Below are 14,662 nucleotides of genomic sequence, written 5' to 3'. Positions count from 1 at the left end.
CTGAATCTCCAGCTCATTGCTGCTTTCTAACTTCCATGCGGCTATAAAAGAGAATGAGGACCATCACTATGAATTTTCAAGAAGCAATTTCCCAAAGACAGCATGGAGTGACTGACAGCACAATGCATAACAGCAGACATATTATGCTCCCTTTTGTGTAGTGAATCATACATATACCTGCATCTCTTTACCAAAAAAAAAAAAAAAAAGCAATAAATGAGCAGCCTGAAAACCATGCACGAGGTTACCTGCAAGGGGTGAGGGGAATATGGGGGAAGGAATATGCAAGGCAGTGACATTTCCCTGGGAATTCCCAATTTTATGGTTTTGACTTGAAATCATGTTAATATTCTATATACTCAGGGAATAAAGAAAACTCTTAAAAAAGGATAAGGAAAAAAAAAACCTAACACTGAAAGCAAACTGAAACAAATGAATCCAATGTTATTTAAAAAAACAACAACAACAAACTGATCATATTACAGAGATGAAATGGCAGAAAGAACTACTCCAAGTCCCTTATGACCACAGCGTCTGACCCCTGACCTCGGACCCAGCATAAAGCAGGGAGCGGAGAACAGCGAACACGTTCAGAATTCTTAGTAATAGGTTTGTTTTTTTAACAGTATGGGTAAAGGGATCCTGAAATTACTTTATTTTTTTTTTAAATATTTTATTTATTTGAGTGAGAGAGAGTGTGTGTGTGAGAGAGCAAGCACAAGCAGGGGGGAGGGGTAGAGGGAGAAGCAGACTCCCCAGTGGGCAGGGAGCCTGATGCGGGACTCATCCCAGGACCCTGGGATCATGACCTGAGCTAAAGGTAGATGCTTAACCGACTGAGCCACCCAGGACCCCCTGAAATTATTTTATATCTATTATAGGATTTAGCAAATAAACTGATGTATGGAGATGGCTGAGAACCATGGTTTTCTTGCTGTGGAAGGAAGGGCAAACTGATGTGGAACAGGGAAGGCAAAAAACGCCGTGAGGATAGAACTGAACTGGTAGCGTCAACACGGGCTCAAGATTTCTAATGCACATATTTCTATATGCATGTGTATGTGCACGTATATATGTATTTGTGGAATTCATGTATATGTATACATACAGCAGGTATTGGTGTAATTTATAGACGTGCATACGTGTATATGTATAGCATATGTGCGTACATAGAGATTCTGTGAAGAGAACTGAGGTTCTATACATATACGTATACGTACAGATGTGAGTCTGCATGTATACATTAACTACGATTCTACTTACAGAAAGGCTTAAAGGCTATCATAGTAGCAATGAACACCCCTAGTGCCCAGATCTTAATCTCAAATACCATTTCTCACTAAAGGGAACCAGGAATCCTAGTTTCCCTGATATCAGACTTCATTGAACTGCTCAAACGTTTCTTTTAATTAACTTCTAAAATGAATAGTGATTACTAAGGATTAAAGATCTCTAAATATTCTCCATGTTCTTTTGAAAGGCATATCAAACCCTCAACCTTTAATATTTTAAAATCAAATCAAGTTCCTAGAGTCCTTTGGCAAATAACTTCTTAAAATCTTTAAAGGCCCCTATCTTATAATTTGAAACAGAAATGAGCTTGGATACGAGTTTACTGGGTTTTGGGATAGCAAAAATGTCAGAATGCTAGCAGGCCTAGACTCTGTATACCTGTGTCACCAAAGAAACTGTTTAGGAAATTAACTTGTAGGTAGAGTAGCCTTCGTATAGAAAACACATGATCTTTCGCTTCAACAAAGTTTTCCTAGATTAGATAGTAGTTATCCAGGAAGGTCTGTGATCTGTGAGTCAAATCAAAGGTCTGCATTAACGCTTCTTCTAACCTCTAGGCTTGAGAATAACTAAGTGAGCATTTTTTTTTAATCCAAGAAAGTCGACCGTATAAGGAGAGCTGTACACATTTTGTTCCCCCCAGACGACCTCATGTTTTGCATCCTATTTCACTTGATTTAACTTTTTGGCACCAAGTTTACAGTGTCTTTCCCAAAAATAGTTAGCAGCCTCAGCAGGCCAGTAGATTATGAAGAGTGGTTTATCAAAAAGGCCCAAAAAAGTATCTGGTCTTCTCAAACTCTTCTTGTAATGAAGTGGGACCTACCTTCAGAGGCTATCAGGAAGGAGCCCTTCAAACCCCTGCTAACCCCACAGCAAATGACTCAACCTGCTTCCTCTTTATAAGGTCAGTGAAGAAAGGAGTGGCCAAAGCCCCAAGGGGTAAAATCCCCTCATTGGGAGCCAAGGCACCATCCTAGGCAGGTAAACCTACGCTCTACTTCGCCTGACTAGGTCGTCAGTCTGCCAGCAGGTCAGGAAACGTGGGTGTCCTGAAAACTCAAAACAGGAAAGAGACCATTCAGGTCTACTAGTTCATTCTTCAGAGATCAAAAGTGAGGCGAAGTGAATTGCTCAAGACAAAACAAAACAGTGGCACACCTAGGACTAGAACTCTAATCTTCGGTCTAGACTCCAGAATTTTCTCTGCAACAGAATTAGTGTGAGGCCGGGTGTTTTGTTTTGTTTTGTTTTATGTTAGCTGCTTTAGTCAGCTAATGGATGGGATGTACACAAGTTATTAAATTATATAAAGAAGCTGTTCAGGTAAAATCGCCAATTTGTGAAAATCATTGCAGATGAAAACAAAGGCAAGTGATGCATTGTGAAGAAAAGGAAGAAAAAACTCCTAAAGCATGGCACGTTAGCACTGAAAAAATCCTGGAAGGTGATCTCCTTCAACGTCTTTACAAGGTTTTTTTTGTTGTTTTTGGGTCTTTTGTGGTTGTGTTTTTGCGGGGGAGGAGGGGGGAAGTATTTTGTTGGTTTGGTTTAGTTTTGCTTGTTTCGATCCTTTCAAACAGCGCCCCCTGAGGCACCTTTTCGTTCCCGGGGACTCCGTGTGAAGAGCCCCAACTACTTCAGCCCCTTGTTCTGTTTCATGGGAACTGAAGGCCAGACACCAAGGTCTTTCCCTAAGAAGCACTTTACTTAATGAAGTAACGAAATAAAGATACTTTCTCAATCCGTTCTTACACTGCCGCAAAGGGAGGCAGAGGGAAAGGAGGAAGGCGAGGAGGTGGGGAGGGCATCTATGCTCCGCGCCCCTTGTCCGGAGCCCTGGCGGGCGGTGGGCCCCGGGCCGAGGCCGGCGAGCCCCGGGCCGAGCGAGGCGCAGACCGGCAGCCGCACAGCGCCGGGGACGCCGCGGCCTCCCGGAGACTGGGAGGAGGCAGGAGGCGGCCGGAAAGCGGGAGATCCGCTCCGCCGCTCGCCGCAAGGGTGGGAGAGCGAGCGCAGCAAGGTGCGGGCTCATTCCGGGAGCGAACATCTGGAGAGTGAGGGCTGTGCGGCAGGAGGTTGCAAAAGCAGATCGCGTCCCCGCGGGGCTGTAGTTTACAGTAGAGTGAGGATCGCCGTGCGTGTGGGCGCGCGGGACCGCGGGGGCGCTAAGAAAGAATCCCCACAGGCAAATTCTTAGGGAGAATGTTGTTCAGATATTCCAGAAAGGGTTAGGTATATATGGATATCCTGCTGGATTGACAAGACACAATCTTCAAAGGTCTTTGGCAGAGGTCACTAAGGTTTCAAAATACCAGCCCGGAGCACCGTTGCTTTGGAAGAATGATGAATTAAAGTGCCTTGGCTCCAAATGTTAGTTTTGATTCCGGGGAGCAGGAGACTCTAGCTTGGTGCTCTGATTTAGGAAAGGACTGTGCCTGAGTAAAGTTACATGAAAGAATTATAAAATGGAGGGGTCATTAAAAAACCCATCAGGCCCAGGACTCTTTTTTTTTTCTCCAAAAGTTAAATATTTAAAACAGTCAAAACAGACCTTTATTATCTTAATATCTTAAAGTTAATGCTTCCCCAGGTATATTAATGACTCATTAATCGTTTGTAGAACTCAACACATTTTCATTGACTGTCATGTTCAAAGCAATGTAGGAGATTTTTAAAAAAGAAGACTAAAAAGAGGGTCCTCTAACGATCTACCGAGGGGGGCCTGGGTGGCTCAGTTGGTTGAGTGTCTGGCTCTTGGTTTTGGTTGAGGTCTGATCTCATGGGTCTGGGATGGAGACCCAGTGGGATCCGTGCTCAGCCTGAAGATTCTCTCGCTCTGTCCCACTCCTGCTCCCTCTCTCTCTCTAAAGTAAATAAACTGCTGCTCTCTCTCTCTCAAATAAATAAATAAATCTTCTTAAAAAAATCTACCAAGAAAAGATCATTCTAAATCAATGCACCATTAATGTGCCAAAGTGGACATAAAAGTTCAGTGTTTAAAAAAAAAAAATTTAGTGTGTGATAAAGTTATGACCAAAAAATTAATAAGGAAAGAAAAGGTTATCCCTTTTGCAATATGAAAATGAAATGATGGGAAAAAATCGTGTCCATGCTTCTCATCACACCAAACTGCTAAATTTAATTCAGAAGGAAGAAAGAATAAGGTATTTTTTAAAAATCATAAATCATCATGTAGCAAATTTAAGTATATATTTATTATTTGAGAATGGGAAGGACTAAACAAAATCTTTGAAAGAAATAACAATAAAAACCATTGATAGGCTTGACTAAACATGTAAAATCTCTTTAGGAAAAAAATAAATGAACTTAGAAGAAAAAGTTAGAAAAATATTTGCCAACATAAGCAACAATATACAAAAGTTTGTATCTTTATAATAGACAAAATATTAACAACCCAGTATGATGGGTCCTGAAATAGAAAGTTGGTCAAACATTTTAATAGGCAAAAAATTACAGTTATAGATATAAACATTCGAAAAAATATTTCCAAAAAACACTGAAACATAATTCATTCTCACAAAAAGTTAAATGAAAAAAGAAGACATGTGATATTTCATACATCCATTTATCCAAAAGGCTGCATGTTAATATTTTATGCTAATGAAGTAGAATTAAAATAAGTGCTCATTTTCTGGAAATTGGAAAATAATTTCTGACGGATCATTGAGTAATAAATACTAAGAAGCTTACAAGAATTCATACTCTGAACACAGTAATTCCATTTTAGAGACTTATGCATTGGAGGAGTCACAGATGCACAGATTTGTGGAAATAATGATTGTTGTTCAATGACTTGGGAAATGCATAAGATAAAATGTAAATTGCAAAAAGTGGGTTAAAGTGAATGAAAGCCTGTTTGTACACATTATACACACTGTATGTATCATAAGCACATAGCTACACTGAAGACTACAGGGAATATTCTAGGATATTGAAAGGTCATCACTGGGTCATGAAATTATGATTGATTTTCCAATATTTTTATAAGGAACATGAATTACTTTCATTACCAGAAAAATAAATATTATAAAATGGAAATCAATATGAAAGAACAAAAATAAATTATCCAACATTCTCAGGAGACCAAATAAAATTCTATAAAAATAAAAAGCAAAAACTTTTAAATTTTCTAAAATATTATGCAATTTAAAGCTAAGGATTTTTACAACTTAATCCCAGAGACAATAATTACTTTTACTATAATAGATCACAATTCTATCCTCCTCCTCATCATCACCATATATTATTAGCATAAGTGTTTCTTCAAATTAGTGTCTTTTATGATTTCTAGTGACTTTTCACATTATTTTTACATAATTATAGTAAATGGGACATATTGTTAAAATGTGAGACAATCATGCAAATTTGTATATGGATTGAATATATTAAAATCGTGAATTTTGTAAGTTGTGATAACGACATGGGTTGCTCATAAAACATACTCTTTCAATTAGCAATGCATAATGAAGTATTTATGGGTGAAATGACACAATGTCTAGAATTTGCTTAAATGCTTTAGCCCCTCCACACACACAAAAGTGAGGGTCTAAATGAAACAAGATTGTAAAAATATTTATAATTCGTGAAGCTAGATGATAGGTTCATGAGAACTTACACTTTCTTCTCTCCTTTTGTGTACGTTTTAGATTTTTCACAATAAAAAGTTTTTAAAATGTCAATGGAATAGTTTGGGCAGCTACTAATAAATTTATTTTTCAGATAGGAAACCATCGTCCAAGAGAAATACAACAGAATGACACATTTTAAGGCAGTAGAATTTTTCCTCAGTATTTTCTATCTTGTTCAAGTATAAAATATCACTGGCTTTTGAGTTACTTCCCCTCCCCCGACACCTCCTGTTCTTCTCCTTTCTGTTAACAACGTTTGCCACTACATGACTACTAGAAGTGGGTCAGGAACCATGGTGAACATTTTTTCAAATCTCAATAATCTAAATGCCATTTGCCATATTTTTTAAAACCATATTCTCTAATTTGTATTTTAATAAATAATAAAAGCCTCTTATTTCACTGGAGGAGATAATGCTAAGTGAAATAAGTCAAGCAGAGAAAGACAATTATCATATGGTTTCTCTCATCTATGGAACATAAGAACTAGGAAGATCGGTAGAAGAAAGGGATAAAGAAAGGGGGGGTAATCAGAAGGGGGAATGAAGCATGAGAGACTATGGACTCTGAGAAACAAACTGAGGGCTTCAGAGGGGAGGGGGGTGGGGGAATGGGATAGACTGGTGATGGGTAGTAAGGAGGGCACGTACTGCATGGTGCACTGGGTGTTATACGCAACTAATGAATCATCGAACTTTACATCGGAAACCGGGGATGTACCGTATGGTGATAATATAATATAATAAAAAAAATTAAAATAAAAAAAATTTTTTTAAAAAGCCTCTTATTTAATGTGTATTGTTTTAAATAGGTCAATAGTCCTATCAGTTACAGGTAGAAATAAAAATTTATTTGTATAACTGTAAAGAAGTACCACCCAAAAACCTGGCCCTACCATGCCGTTCCTTGTTGCCAGAGCTGGGAGCAAAGCTTGAGAGGCCCAGTAGGACAGGAGAGGATGATGCAGCTCTCTTGTGTTATTTCCATTTTTGTCTTTTCTCCTGCTGTAGATTTGAGACGGGAGGCAGTACAGGAATATATTATTATAGGAAACGCAACCTCTTGCTTCTGAAAATCTCTCGGCACTTTCAAACTTGGTGTAAGACTTCTGCTCACATACGGCGGTTTGTAGTCTGCCCGGCGCCAGAGTCCTAAGCTAGTTGGTCTGTTTTAGTGGTGGTCCCGCTGCGGGTGAGAAGCAAACACAAGGGATTTGAGGCCATCGGGCTTGTGTGATTCTAATACATCCTCACGGTCCTTACTCGTCTCTGAACTCCTGGCTCTATGACTCATCCTCCGTCCTGGTCTGTCCCACCAGACGTCTTGCTGTTCATAAGTTTTTCCTACTGTTTGTACCTTCAGTTTCCCCCCAAAGACCTTGATTTATCAGCCTTTCGGTTACTCGCCTCTGCCTTAACCTTGGTTCCAAAGAATTCTCCATGCCCCCCTCCCAGTTTTTTTTTTTTTTAGCTTTCCCACTTTCCTGCTCCTCCTCCAGCCACTCAAAGCACACCCCAATATCGCTCAGCGTGGGGATCTGAGGCTCCCAGGGGCTACGGAGTTGTGACATTGCGACCAGCCCTGAGAATGTGGTTCTCACAAACTGTCACTTGGACAAAGATTTGTAAACTATGTGCTCATACTATGTATTTCCTGGGGTGTCTTTACCATCACCTTGGCCAGAAGGAAAGGATGTGGGCTTCATTTACAGTCATAGGGACAATGAAGCACTTTTACACTTCGGTGCATTTTGAAAGTATAGCTTCCTTCATATCCGCTCGGGGCAGATATTGCTTGCTGGTCACAGAGAAAATGAGTAACACTTAAACTCAAAGCTAAAACAAAAGTTTCATGTGAATCAGTATTTTCTAATTTTACCATAACTCAATCTTAGACCAGAAAAATTGCCCAGACTAATTAAATCAAAACGTGGAGTTTCACTTATTTTCCCTCAGTTTGCATCCAAACATTGTGTAACTTAAAACAGTTTCTTTTCAACTATTCACCTATTCCATGAAACATCTTTTTCCCTGTGGACTACTCTATTCAAATTTGCTAGGCATCAATTATGTCCAAAATACTAAAACTACAAATGTGTCATAATAATCATAGCTGACAGTTACTGAGTACATAATCTGTGATAGATACAGCAATTGTCATGTATTATTTTTTTAATATTTTATTTATTTATTTATTTGAGAGAGAGAGAGCATGAGCGGGGGCGGGGGAGGGTAGGCAGAGGCTGAGAGAGAAGCAGACTCCCCACTGAGCAGAGAGCCTGACGTGGGGCTCAATCCCAGGACCCTGAGATCATGACCTGAGCCAAAGGCGGATGCTTAACTGACTGAGCCACCCAGGTGCCCCTATCATGTATTATTTAACCCTGACAGCAATACTATGAAGTACAGGGGCTGTTATTTTCAACTGCTAAACTGAAAATTCCTTCTAAAGTTAAAAACCTTGGATACAGACGTTTAGAGATACTCTAAAGTGTTACCAAAAAACGAGTTACATTTTTAAACTAAAAAATGACAGTGCCCCTGGGTGGCTCAGTCAGTTAAGCATCTGCCTTCAGCTCAGGTCATGATCCCAGGGTCCTGGGATTGAGTCCCGCATTGGGCTCCTTGCTCAGCAGGGAGCCTGCTTCTCCCTCTCCCTCTGCCTACTGCTCCCCCCTTGTGTGTGCTCTCTCTCTCTCTCTCTGTCAAATAAATAAACAAATCTTTTTTTAAATGACATAAGAAACACACATAGGCAAATACATAATCTTGGAGCCAAATGTGCAGAAGACCATCTCCCACTTATTCAGAGTTTGAGTTCATGATGGTGCTTGCCATTGAACTCCTCTTATAAGAGTTTCATCATTTGTTAGCATTTCTTGCAGGAGATGGAAAGGTGTGGGGGGAGAGGAGAAAGGACAGAACAACCGAATTTAAAGTTTTTCAGCAGCTGGACTCTCTGGTAAGAAGTTGGTGAAGGGATAACCAGAAATGACTGATTTGGCCAAGATTTTGCATTCTCCATAATCTCCAAGATCCAGATTTACATATCAGATCTGGGCATTGAACTAGAAAGCATTCACTTTTGGCCAGAGGCTTTCTCTACATTATCCCATTTAGTGATTACAACTATATGACATAGTAGGTTATCATATTCCTGTTTTATAGGTAAGGAAACCAAGTGTCACAAAGATAAAGTAATGTGTTCAAGATACCCAAATTGTGATGTCTTGGGAGAGACTAGCTGAGACAACTCAGGGAAAAATTGAGTTTTGAGGTTAGGTAGATATCAGTTCAGATTAGAGCTCTGATACATTGCTGCTATGTCATCTTGGACCAGCTCCTTAACCTGTCTGAACTTCTGTTTCCTTAACTAAAATGGAGATAATAATGCCTAATACATAGACTTACCATAATAATTAAATGAGGTAACATATGTGCGGTAGATGAGAGTTCTTCAAATGATAGTTCGAAATGATCGTACAGATGATAGATCTTCAAATTCCTACCCAATGTGATTAATGTAATAAAGGGAGAACCCAGGTCTGCCTCCGTTGGACCAAGACTCTCCCTCAAATGGCCATCACTGTACCCTAGAGTAAAAATGTAGAGAATGACAGAAAATAGAATGAAATTTATATGAGGAAAGGATGGAGGTAGGACCAGAATAAGGACGGCCAGGGAGGGCTCTTCATATTGAATGACACCATATCAAAACTTCATTCATTTTAAGCAACATAAGCCACATTTCTAAAGGAATTTATTGGAAAGATACAGGATGAAGTAGCTCACAAGGAAACTTGAATAACAAGGCTTCTTGCACAACCAGGAAAAGAAGAACCAGTCATGAAAGCAGATTGGATAGTCTCTTCAGGATACAGCCAAGGGAATGAAGCCTCCAACCATTTTCCGTCCTTAAGCCTCTCACTAAGTTTCAAGATCCCGAGAGGGAGAATCAGTTAGCCTATATTGGGTCATGTACTTGCCCCTTGGTTAAAGGAGTCTAGTCACCTTGAATGGCAGCCTGGTGTACTTCAAATGACAGGTCCTAATTGGGAAGGCAGGATGCACCAGGAAAAATTGGAGTCCCTGAAGAGAAGGAGTATGGAAGGCTAAGCAGGTGGAAAGAAGGGGGTCCACAACAAAGTATATGTGGGTGGTGGGAGAAAAGGCACGGGAGGAAACCTCTTTCATACCACTAACCAAAATGTTTTCCAAGTGTTCCTTTTCCTGGGTGCCCCATGACAATGTGGACTCCTTGAGGGTTGGGGGCTTCTTTGAATATCTGTCCTTAGTGGAGGTCTCATAGTCAGCAAATCTTAGCAAATCTTAGACTCATGGAAAGTTCCTATTTCACCACACCAGTGTCACCATGGAACCATTATTGGTTGGATCCCATAAACAAAAGAAGAATATTCATTTACAAATATGTCATATAGATGAGTAAACCCGAGGATTAGACGCTGAATCTAAATAACAAACTGTTGATAATAATAATAAAGTTAATAAATAATTTAATAATAAATTAGTTAAAAGCTCAAATTCCATTCTCTAGAATTTGTAAGTAATATAAGTGAGAAAGAAAAAAAGATCCTAAAAGTCTGGTAAACAATAGTAACAATTTTTATTATATACTTTGATATGCACAATAAATTCATTTCTGCCTAGGTAGTTTTAAAAGAAAGTCAAAATTTCATTTAAAAAACAAATGTGAGGGGCGCCTAGGTGGCTCAGTCGGTTAAGGGGCTGCCTTTGGCTCAGGTTATGGTCTCAGGGTCCTGAGATCGAGCCCCGCGTTGGGCTTCCTGCTCAGTGGGGAACCTGCTTCTCCCGCTCGCTCCCGCTGCTCGTGCTTAATCTCTCTCTGTCAAATAAATAAAATCTTTAAAAAAATGTGATGCAGACAGAAAGATGCTGGCCCTTTACATCCATCCATGCCAGGTGAGACATACTTTATCCACCACCTCATCCCAACAACCTGCAACTCTGAATTGTTTGCTCACAAGAGCATATGTGTTTATTGATTTTCCCACACCTCTTGTGCATTCCCTTAGTGAGTAAGAATATACTTCAGAGGATTAGAGATAGAGCTTAAAATGTTGGAATACAATCTAAAACATGGGTCTTAAAACTAAATGGCTCATGTGGGAATCCAACTCACGTTAATTGGCCATGGACACTTGCAATTGGCAATAAATGACTTGCCCTTGGTGATAGTATATTGCCCTGAACTAACAAAGTCACCTCTCAACGAAGGGTGACATCATAAATTCTCTCCGTCTACAATGGTTAATTTTAATGTGTCGATTTGGCTAGAGTGTGGTGTCCATCAATCCAGATGTGATGCTGCGAAGCTATTTCTTAGATGTGATTCACATTTAGTCAGTAGACTTTGAGCAAACAGATTACCCTCCACAATGTGGGCGAGTTTCAGCCAATCTGTCGAAGGCCTTAAGAGCTAGGACTGAGGGCTCAGGATAGACACGGACATATACGCTGTTGTCCTGTTTCTCTGGAGAACCCTGAGTAATATAACATCGTATAGTGTTCCTGAAGTTTTCGTGAATGGAAAGTAAGTGACTTTCTTTTTAAAAATTTAAATTAGTTCAAGTAAGTGATTTTTCTCCGATTCTTTAGTTTATAAATCTATAAATAGCACCACATTTTCTCTCACTTCCTTGTTGAAAACCCACAAATGCTTTCCCAACCTCCAAAATTCTTAGCATGGTCTACAACGCCCCGTGTGATCTGCCCCAGATAGGAGGTTCATTTGGCCAGATTCGCAGACATCACTTCCTACTGCTGGGTATGACAATCAGTGGAACAAAGGACGCCTCAGTCTGTCCCTGGTGAACACAGAATTAAAGCACTTAGGCATAGATGCTCTTAATAGTGTCCATGGAATATCTGAATGGATTGTCCTATCACTTGCTAGGTATTTCTGTCCAGACAACAGGGGCCTGCCCTTAGACGCAGATTACTGTCTACTCTGAGAACTGCTAACTGCCAATGACAAGGCTTTACTCGTGGGCACTCATTTCTCCAGACCCCATTTCCATAACTCAATCTGTTTTGCCAACACCACATCCCCATAGGTGTGTTGCAATCACTGTCCTGTTTCCCTAGGGTACACACCCTGATCACTTGGATGGAAATTGAGAAATATGCTGGTGCCTGTGAATTAATAGAAAGGACATCTTTGTCTCATTAGCAGCACATTTACAGAATTATCTCTTAGGTTACTGCCACGGAAGGCACCTTACATCTACTTTGGATCTGTTTTTATTTTCTTCAGTTTGAGTGAGAAATGTTTTCTAACACAGTCCCTATAATCTGAAAGGAATGTTCTCTTGTGGGATCCAGAGCTCCTGTGCCCCGATTAGGTTGTCCCATCCCCGAATAATACAGCCATATGGTTTGTCCCTATCTCTGAGTCATTTAGCACCCTCTCCTAAACCTGTCTAATAACCCTCTGTTGTCAAAATTTTGGAAGAACTGAGGTTATCCCATTCCCACCCCTCAACAAGCATGGTTGAGAGATATGCTACTTACTTTTTGGGAGATAAGCTAGTAAAATGTCCCATAACAGAAGTAGAAATCTGTAGAAATTTCCCAATAAAAACTAGTAATAGAAAATGAATGTGTAGAAAGTTACAGCTACACTCACATCCATCAGGCTGGCTGTGCCACCATATCTCAGGCTATAACACACACACACACACACACACACACACACACACCATACCATCACCACCATCACAACAATGAAAAGGGACAAGTCTCACATAATCCTAATCAATTATAATCACAGGATTATTAAAAGGAAAACCTGGATAGTGTGACTGTAAATATTAAATGAATCAACAGAAGGAAGAGGTTCTGGGTAGGACCTAGAAAAAGAGAAGTAAAGCAAGAAGTGGTCAGTGTATCTCACGCATCATCCAAGGGGGAAGCGCCTTGAACCTCGAGCTTGGACACGCCATTTTACTAGGCAGATAATAAAGATAATAGCTCCCACTCCTACAGCTCCTACTCTGTGCCAGGAAAAGTTCTAAGTGCTAGGTATCTACCAACCCATTGATTATGCATAGCAGCCTATAAGTACTGTTATTTCCCCCCATTTTCAGGTGGGGAAAACTAAGGCACAAAAGATTTATTTATTTCACTGGCCCCAAAACCAGGAGTGGAGCTGGACTTGATTAGAGACATGCCCCCAAGATCTGCTCTCTAATATTAGAAGAGTAAAACTGGAAAAGACTGCTTCCCTTTCTGTTTAGGAAGAGAGAGGAGAAAACTAGCATTTGTTGGGCGAATGCTACTGCTGAGGGTTATGCCAGGAGTGTTAATACACTGTGTTGGAAAAAACCTCCGAATCAAACCACCTGATCCTCATTCTATGGAGGTCGAAACTGGGCCTCAGCGAGGTCCCTGGAGAATCAAATACTTTCTTGAGGATTACTTGGGGAACTTGTCAAAATCAGAGCCAGTGTGTTGGTTTCCTTTCATTCATCTTGAAACTAAGCATCAAACAAATGTCGTATATTTAACAGACCCAGGCAAGAAGATGCAATCTTGAGATTATGGTCTATGTGTTTATCTGATATGGAACAATGACCACTTGATAAAACATGCCATGCACACACACACACACACGAAAAAAACAAAAACAGGAAATTCAGTTCAGCTGTCTTCTGAACTAGTCAAATTTAGTTGAGCATGACTTAATAGATTCCATTCTACTGACTGTGTGAGTCAACAGAGAGTGTTATGTTTAATGAGAAAGATGTCTCAGAATCTGCAAAATTGAGCACATTTTAAATCACTCCAGTTGTTTGGTTAGCACCGTAAAAGCTTGTTTAGATGGAGGAGAGAGTTTTACTAGAAGTTACCATAGAGTCAAAGCTGCAGCCAAGATCAGCATCCATGAATCTCCCCAAGTAAAACAACTCACATTTTCTCTTAAGGATAAAAGTAATGGATCTTCTAGAAGGGTCTATGGAAAATAAAGATAAAAATTGTAAGACTCTAAAACTTACTATCTTACGGTGATCATGTTAATATCTGAGGCTGAGATAGTATTTGCAATGCATGCATTTTAGATAATATTTAGATCACACTGCATATACACTTCTGGGTCTTTTTCAGTTTACATTTTATTTGAAGTATTTTCCTATGCTATTAAATATTCTTTGAAATTTAAAGACTGCATAGTATTTATAGCATAGACACACCACAGGATATCTTCTACTGTCGGATATTTATGTTGTTACCAGCTTGCGCCCTAATAAACCAATGAGATAGGTAGCAAGAGTATTGACACATTACTCTGAAAAACTGAAAATAAGGAAAAGAATCAAGCATGTATCATGCCTTTCCAGCATAAACTCTTTTAGGCTAATTAAATTGTTGGAGAAAGAGCTTTTCTTTACAGAAAATTTCCAGTTGATGCAAAAGGGTTGATTGAATTAGAAAAATACCACTTTGTAAGTTCTAATGAAAGAATGGCTCTAGGCAATGATCATTAATAAATGTTATAACTAACAACTATGTAAAAAGTCAATGGGGACCTTGATAAAGAGGGCCCCCCAGAACTACAAATCAATCTTAGAGTAACTGAAAGTGAGGCAACCAGAAATAATGCGCATACTGGTATAACACAACAGGAAGTACGAAACACCACACGTACAGTATTCTTGCCGAAAAATAAAACTGAAAATG

At 39.7% G+C, this 14,662-nt stretch overlaps 1 long non-coding RNA gene across 2 annotated transcripts; it reads left to right on the top strand.

The window, feature by feature from the left end:
* Positions 1-2,335: 2,335 nt before the first annotated feature.
* Positions 2,336-3,090, top strand: LOC117802979. 2 transcript variants are annotated; one of them, XR_004626481.1, is made up of 3 exons: positions 2,336-2,515; positions 2,652-2,766; positions 2,877-3,090. It is a non-coding gene; the product is annotated as an uncharacterized LOC117802979 (long non-coding RNA). The 2 variants fall into 2 exon arrangements; XR_004626482.1 differs by having other exon boundaries at positions 2,849-3,090.
* Positions 3,091-14,662: the final 11,572 nt, after the last annotated feature.

This window comes from Ailuropoda melanoleuca, chromosome 7, assembly GCF_002007445.2.
Source record: "Ailuropoda melanoleuca isolate Jingjing chromosome 7, ASM200744v2, whole genome shotgun sequence".
Lineage (NCBI taxonomy): Eukaryota > Metazoa > Chordata > Mammalia > Carnivora > Ursidae > Ailuropoda > Ailuropoda melanoleuca.
Note: the sequence above shows the minus strand (reverse complement) of the source record. Positions and strands in the feature narration are given on the sequence as shown.